An 8,066-nucleotide genomic window follows, 5' to 3' on the forward strand; every position below is an offset into this window, starting at 1 on the left:
TGGGAGTCGTGTAGCAATGTGGGTGTGTCCCACGTGAATGTTTTGGCCCACCCCTGGCCCAGTCTCTAAGGGCGGGCGTTGGAGTTTAACCGCTCGGGGCAGTCGTTTGCCATATGCTCACTCGAGCCACAAACATAACAAGCTCCGTGGGCCCGCCTCCTTTGTGCTCCAGGTGCCCTAAATGTTGCCCTGCTCGTGTCCATAGCTTCGTCAGCAGGGGGAGCCGTAAGCGCACGGAGCGCAGGAACAGAGGAGCGTGGGGAGGGCGGAGCTCGATCGGACCCGGAAGGGAGAGGGACGACGCGTGCCTGGCCACGCCCTTCGCCTCGTTCCCGACGGCGTTCTTCTAACCGGTTGTCGAGTCGTATGACTAGGTCAATGAGCCCATCTAAATCTCGCGGTTCGTCCTTAGCCACCAGGTGCTCTTTTAGGACCAGAGACAGTCCGTTTACAAAGGCAGCGCGGAGGGCAGTGCTATTCCAGCCGGATCTCGCCGCCGCGATGCGGAAGGCGACTGCATAGGCAGCTGCGCTCCGACGTCCCTGTCGCATGGACAGTAGTGCGGTTGAAGCGGACTCTCCTCTGTTGGGATGATCGAACACCGTTCTGAGCTCCCGTACAAACCCATCGTATGTATGAAGGAGCCGAGAGTTCTGCTCCCAGAGCGCTGTAGCCCAAGCGCGTGCCTCCCCGCGAAGCAGGTTTATCACATAAGCTACTTTGCTAGCATCAGTCGCGTACATCACGGGACGCTGAGCGAAGACGAGCGAACACTGCATAAGAAAGTCCGCGCACGTCAACCACACAGCCTCCGTACGGTTCTGGAGGGCTTATGTATGCTTCTGGGGACGGAGGGAGGGACCGTTGAACGACCAGTGGAACGTTACTTTCGCGCGCAGGGTCCTCGGGAGGGAGAGCCGCAGCGGCGCCCGAAGGGCGTGCCTCCACTTGTGCGGCGAGAGCCTCCACCCTGCGGTTTAGGAGAACGTGTTGCTCGGTCATTAAATCGATCCGAGAGGTGAAAGCGGTGAGGATCCGCTGCAACTCACCGATTACCCCTCCCGAAGCCTCCGCCACGTCTTGGTCTTCCAGTGGCCGTTCAACAGCCGGTTGACGCCCCTCGGGATCCATGACGCTGGCCGAGATATCCTGTTGTGAAAGTGTAGGTACACAGACCCACAACAGGGGGCGCAATGAACGGACAATGGAGAAAAGTAAGAACAAGTTTTACTGTTGTGAAAATAGCACAACTGATACAACAATTAGCAATTTGTAAGCCGAAATCTGCTGGTGTCTTGTGGGCAGGCCCGAAGGTAGGAGACGTCCGTCCTAGTTGAACCGGAACCACCCAGATCTCCTCTGCCACCAAAACCCAGAAGTACTGGAACCGCCAAGTCCCGAATTCCCAGGTGGCCACTGCCTCCGCTCGTCGGATCCGGTACTGCTGGCGGGAAAGAACACAAACACACAGGTTGGGATGCGACCGCACCCAGTAGATGAGAGGGGCAAAGCCGCCTCCACCTCTTGTCACACTGAAGCAGGAAAGGTGAGTACTTATCCGAACACTTGGCCTTCCGCTGTCCTGAAAAGTTTATAAAGTATCGTCACAAAGATACAGTATCTGTTGCAGAGGTGATTACCTTATCCTTAAACCTAGTTACAGCGCTTTCTGAAAGACTTCTAGTGTAATGAAACTTATTCCCCACTGCTGGGTAGTCCATCAGAGTAAATGTAAATGTTATTAAGAAATGATCAGACAGAAGGGAGTTTTCAGGGAATACTGTTAAGTCTTCTATTTCCATACCATAAGTCAGAACAAGATCTAAGATATGATTAAAGTGGTGGGTGGACTCATTTACTTTTTGAGCAAAGCCAATAGAGTCTAATAATAGATTAAATGCAGTGTTGAGGCTGTCATTCTCAGCATCTGTGTGGATGTTAAAATCGCCCACTATAATTATCTTATCTGAGCTAAGCAGTAAGTCAGACAAAAGGTCTGAAAATTCACAGAGAAACTCACAGTAACGACCAGGTAGACGATAGATAATAACAAATAAAACTGGTTTTTGGGACTTCCAAATTGGATGGACAAGACTAAGAGTCAAGCTTTCAAATGAATTAAAGCTCTGTGTGGGTTTTTGATTAATTAATAAGCTGGAATGGAAGATTGCTGCTAATCCTCCGCCTCGGCCCGTGCTACAAGCGTTCTGCAGATAGTGTGACTCGGAGGTGTTGAGGGGGGGAGGGGGAGAGAAGCTGCAGAGAGGTGTGTAAGAGTACAACTCTGCTTCCTGCTCCCAACCCTGGATAGTCACGCTTTGGAGGATTTAAGAAAATTTGCCAGATTTCTAGAAATGAGAGCTGCTCCATCCAAAGTGGGATGGATGCCGTCTCTCCTAACAAGACCAGGTTTTCCCCAGAAGCTTTGCCAATTATCTATGAAGCCCACCTCATTTTTTGGACACCGCTCAGACAGCCAGCAATTCAAGGAGAACATGCGGCTAAACATGTCACTCCCGGTCCGATTGGGGAGGGGCCCAGAGAAAACTACAGAGTCCGACATTGTTTTTGCAAAGTTACACACCGATTCAATGTTAATTTTAGTGACCTCCGATTGGCGTAACCAGGTGTCATTATTGCCGACGTGAATTACAATCTTACCAAATTTACGCTTAGCCTTAGCCAGCAGTTTCAAATTTCCTTCAATGTCGCCTGCTCTGGCCCCCGGAAGACAATTGACTATGGTTGCTGGTGTCACTAACTTCACATTTCTCAAAACAGATTCGCCAATAACCAGAGTTTGATCCTCAGCGGGTGTGTTGCCGAGTGGGGAAAAACGGTTAGAAATGTGAATGGGTTGGCGGTGTACACGGGCCTTCTGTTTAGGACTATGCTTCCTCCTCACAGTCACCCAGTCGGCCTGCTTTCCCGGCTGCTCGGGATCTGCCGGAGTGGAACGAACGGAGGGAACTGCTAAAGGAGGCCGAGGAATAACTAAACATTTCACACCCAGAGCAGAAAAGTGTGGGAGAGACAGGAGAAGCCGCCATGCTAAACCGGCTAAGAGCTAGTAGCTGCGCTAAGCTAGCGGATTCCTAAAAACACACAAAGTGAATAATGTGTAAATAATTTAGAGGTGATTCAGCAGAGGGAGTGCTTTAGTTAAGGCACGTGAAGATTACACTGTGAAACAAATCGTTATGTAGTTATCTAGATCAATCTAACTGCGCAGATTAAACAGCTAACAGATACAGCAAAACACCGCTGTGCTCCGGAACAGGAAGTGATATACAGGAAGTGATAAGGTGGTGCCAAATGGCACTGCTGGGGTAATTCACAACTCAGAAGTGTTATGCATGCATACAAATAAAAAAAAAAAAGACAAAAAATTGAACAAATTAAAGATTTAAAAAACAAAACTAAGCTTCATGAATTAAATATAAAGGCAGTTTTCTTTTAAAAGTTTGCAATAATGATGAGCTCTCTGTTACATTCCTTTTATCATTCCATATTTGTACGACACATCTGATGGAAAACTTACTTACTTGTATGACTTTCTCAAAGTCAGAATGCAAGCTTGAGCAGAAAGCTCAAACTGCCAGTAACTGGTACTGGCACATTCCAATCTAATGGCTGCACTTACATATGGAACATAAGAAAAGGTGGCCTAATGAGATGTAAATTACCCCAGCAGTGCCATGTGGCACCCTCCGGTCAGAATAGGAGGTGGGAGAAAAGGCTGGGAATGTTAAGTACATCACCAAGTACCGGTCCGGTCCCGCCTGGATCCCTAACCATAACATACGAGTAAATGACCAATTTTACAGCTTGGCATATACAGTAGTGTTCAGAATAATAGTAGGGGACACCTGATTAAGGGACACCTGATTCACACCTGTTTGTTTCACAAAATTGACGAACCCACTGACTGAATGCCACACTACTATTATTGTGAACACCCCCTTTTCTACTTTTTTTTTTTTACTACATAATAGCCCAATTTCATAGCCTTAAGCGTGTGCATATCATGAATGCTTGGTCTTGTTGGATTTGTGAGAATCTACTGAATCTACTGGTACCTTGTTTCCCATGTAACAATAAGAAATATACTCAAAACCCAGATTAATCTTTTTAGTCACATAGCACTACTATTATTCTGAACACTACTGTAAGCTAAATAGATTCAGCACCCTTAAATCATAAAACAACCCACTTTTCACTTTTCCCCAATAATGCCTTTAGCTTTTTATCCAGGCTTCTTTTTGGATTTACGGACTTGGCTAACTTCAAAGCACATCCTGCAGCTGCATTCAGCCCACAGAGACGGAACCAGACAGCAGAAAGATCGCAGACAAACATCAGCATCTGCAGCAGCAGGCTGATAACGGCATTCCCTCACGTGACCACTGATAAAATAATGGTATGCCTCCAAAAACTTGAAAGCCTTCATGGTCGTCGTCTCCAAGATTTAATTTATCACAATAAAGCTTTCGATCTTCGGGATCAAGAGTTGTCATCTGAAGTCATCTTTCCGTACGATTTCTCACCGTATCTGCTTGGAGCCTGGAGTTTTCTGCCTCCCGGTCTGTGTGCGCATGCGCCGGAAAGGAGGAAGTAAACAACAGCGATCCGTTCTATTTAGAAATTGCGTAGGTTCTTGTTATCATATACACCCTATTATTATATGGCTGCAACACTACACGCGCTCTGATTGGCTGATTACCGGTTGGATATTCTCCCATATCAGACCGGTTTCCATGACAATTAGTCTGAGACGCGTATTTTCTTTACATGAATGCTCAAAGAACACCTAATTGAAAATAGTCGAGTGTCATGATTGGGTATAAAAGGAGCATCTCCAAAAGGCTCAGCCATTCACAAGCAAAGATGGGGTGAGGATCACCACTTTGTGAACAACTGCATGAAAAAATAGTCCAACAGTTTAAGAACAATGTTTCTCAATGCTCAATTGCAAGGAATTTAGGGATTCCATCATCTACAGTCATAATATAATCAGAAGATTCAGAGAATCTGGAGAACTTTCTACACGTAAGCAGCAAGGCGGAAAACCAACATTGAATGCCCGTGACCTTCGATCCCTCAGGCGGCACTGCATTAAAACCGACATCATTGTGTAAAGGATCTTACCGTGTGGGCTCAGGAACACTTCAGGAAACCATTGTCAGTTAACAGTTTGTCGCTACATCTACAAGTGCAAGTTAAAACTCTACCATGCAAAGCGAAAGCCATACATCAACAACATCCAGAAATGCCGCCGCCTTCTCTGGGCCCGAGCTCATTTGAAATGGACAGACACAAAGTGGAAAAGTGTGCTGTGGTCTGATGAGTCCACATTTCAAATTGTTTTTGGAAATCATGGACATTGTGTCCTCTGGACAAAAGAGGAAAAAGACCTTCCAGATTGTTACCAGCACAAAGTTCAAAAGCCAGCATCTGTGATGGTATGGGGGTGTGTTAGTGCCCATGGCATGGACAACTTACACATCTGTGATGGCACCATCAACGCTGAAGGTACATCCAGATTTTGGAGCAACACATGCTGCCATCCAAGCAATGTCTTTTTCAGGGACGTCCCTGCGTATTTCAGCAAGACAATGCCAAGCCACATTCTGCACGTGTTACAACAGCATGGCTTCGTAGTAAAAGAGTGCGGGTACTAGACTGGCCTGCCTACAGTCCAGACCTGTCGCCCACTGAAAATGTGTGGCACATTATGAAGCGCAAAATACGACAACGGAGACCCCGGACTGTTGAACAACTGAAGTTGTACATCAAGCAAGAATGGGAAAGAATTCCACCTACAAAGCTTCAACAATTAGTGTCCTCAGTTCCCAAACACTTACTGAGTGTTGTTAGAAGGAAAGGTGATGTAACACAGTGGTGAACATACCACTGTCCCAGCTTCTTTGAAACGTGTTGCAGCTAGGCCTGGGCGATATATTGATAATATCGATTAATTTGAACTATTTGTTGCGGATGATTTTAAAAATAAAAAATTTGAGTTTTTTCTCCTCTTGCAGTGGCGCACCTTTTTGTCCCCAGGACCTTCCGTAGCTCCCCCTCTCCATCCCGTTTCCTTCACACAATAACAAAGATGGCAGACACCCTCTCTACTTTTAAGATTAGGCTTAAAACTTTCCTTTTTGCTAAAGCTTATAGTTAGGGCTGGATCAGGTGACCCTGAACCATCCCTTAGTTATGCTGCTATAGACGTAGACTGCTGGGGGGTTCCCATGATGCACTGTTTCTTTCTCTTTTTGCTCTGTATGCACCACTCTGCATTTAATCATTAGTGATCGATCTCTGCTCCCCTCCACAGCATGTCTTTTTCCTGGTTCTCTCCCTCAGCCCCAACCAGTCCCAGCAGAAGACTGCCCCTCCCTGAGCCTGGTTCTGCTGGAGGTTTCTTCCTGTTAAAAGGGAGTTTTTCCTTCCCACTGTAGCCAAGTGCTTGCTCACAGGGGGTCGTTTTGACCGTTGGGGTTTTACATAATTATTGTATGGCTTTGCTTTACAATATAAAGCGCCTTGGGGCAACTGTTTGTTGTGATTTGGCGCTATATTAAAAAAACTGATTGATTGATTGATTGATTGATGGCTAACCGCTAATGGAGAGCGAGTTTCGGCAGTGGTTTGAGATTGCTGTAACAGACGTGGAGCAAGTGACTGGACGCTGCAAAGTTTGTCTAAAGACACGGTTCTCCCCAGACAATGGAACAACAGCGTAGTGCTGTTGTATTTTTGTTTAATCCAGCCAGTCTGTTTGTGCTGATCGGACTGCTGCTCTGCTCGTCGGCAGCCAGCAGAGTCGTAGCGCTGCAGCTCAGAGTGAGAGAACAAAAACTCCATCAAAGTCTTTCAACAAAAACAGCTTCTTCTACCTGCGTAGCTATAAAGGCTTTATTTTACAGATGAAAGCTTTCATGTTTCCAAAGTTTGCTCAAATAAGCCGCAAAGACGGTGTGAGAGTGAAGAGTCTCTCGTTCCCTCACAACGAGCGAGAGAGAGAGAGAGAGAGAGAGGAGGAAAAAATGAACCTCCACACATTACCAACACCATTAACATCACAACATAAAACTATTTTTATAATGTGCCTAAAACTCTCATGAATATATTCTCTGGGTTTTTAGACATTGTTATGGCGTGTGTTTTATGTAAACATGTGAGAATCACAGTCTGTCTCTCCGTTATTTTCAATGGGAGCTGCTGTGAGCTACAATCGCTTCCTGATCATGTCGTTCTGGGAGAAAGTGAAGTTTGCTCTTTAACGTCTTGATTATTGTTCTTTACAACACTGTTTGGCCTCTTTGTTCCAGACTAATATATATAATATGTCTGAAATTCGGTTTGCGTTTATTAAATTCCACGCAGATTAAATATAACAGACACGGATTATTTGTTCTAATTGTTTTAGTAAGTTTTCAGGGTATCATGCAGCAGTCTCTTATTAACGTGACGAAAAACATAAAAAATTACATTTTTGTAGTATAATATTCATTTACAACTGTCATCATGTGGATTCTCTATGTTGTTTTGACGGCAGCAACTCTCTGGCGTGCAAGGGATTATGGGATACATGAAAACCCTGGATACAGATCTTCTCCAGATCTTTCAGGTTTGGAGTTTCAGCTCCCTCCAAAGATTTTCTATTGAGTTCAGGTCTGGAGACTGGCCAGACCACTCCAGGACCTTGAAATGCTCCGTAAGAAGCCCCTCCTTAGTTGCCCTCGCTGTGTGTTTGGGGTCATTGTCATGTTGAAGACCCAGCCATGACCCATCTTCAATGCTCTTACTGAGGGAAGGAGGTTGTTTGCCAAAATCTCATGATACATGACCCCATCCATCCTCTCTTCAATACGGTGCAGTCGTCCTGTCCCCTTTGCAGAAGAGCACCCCCAGAGTATGATGTTTCCACCCCCATGCTTCATGGTTGGAACGGTTTTCTTGGGGTTGTTTTCATCCTCCAAACACGGCGAGTGGAGTTGATGCCAAAAAGCTCTATTCTGGTCTCATCTGACCACATGACCTTCTCCCATGCCTCCTCT

This window comes from Thalassophryne amazonica, chromosome 10 (genome assembly GCF_902500255.1).
Source record: "Thalassophryne amazonica chromosome 10, fThaAma1.1, whole genome shotgun sequence".
NCBI lineage: Eukaryota > Metazoa > Chordata > Actinopteri > Batrachoidiformes > Batrachoididae > Thalassophryne > Thalassophryne amazonica.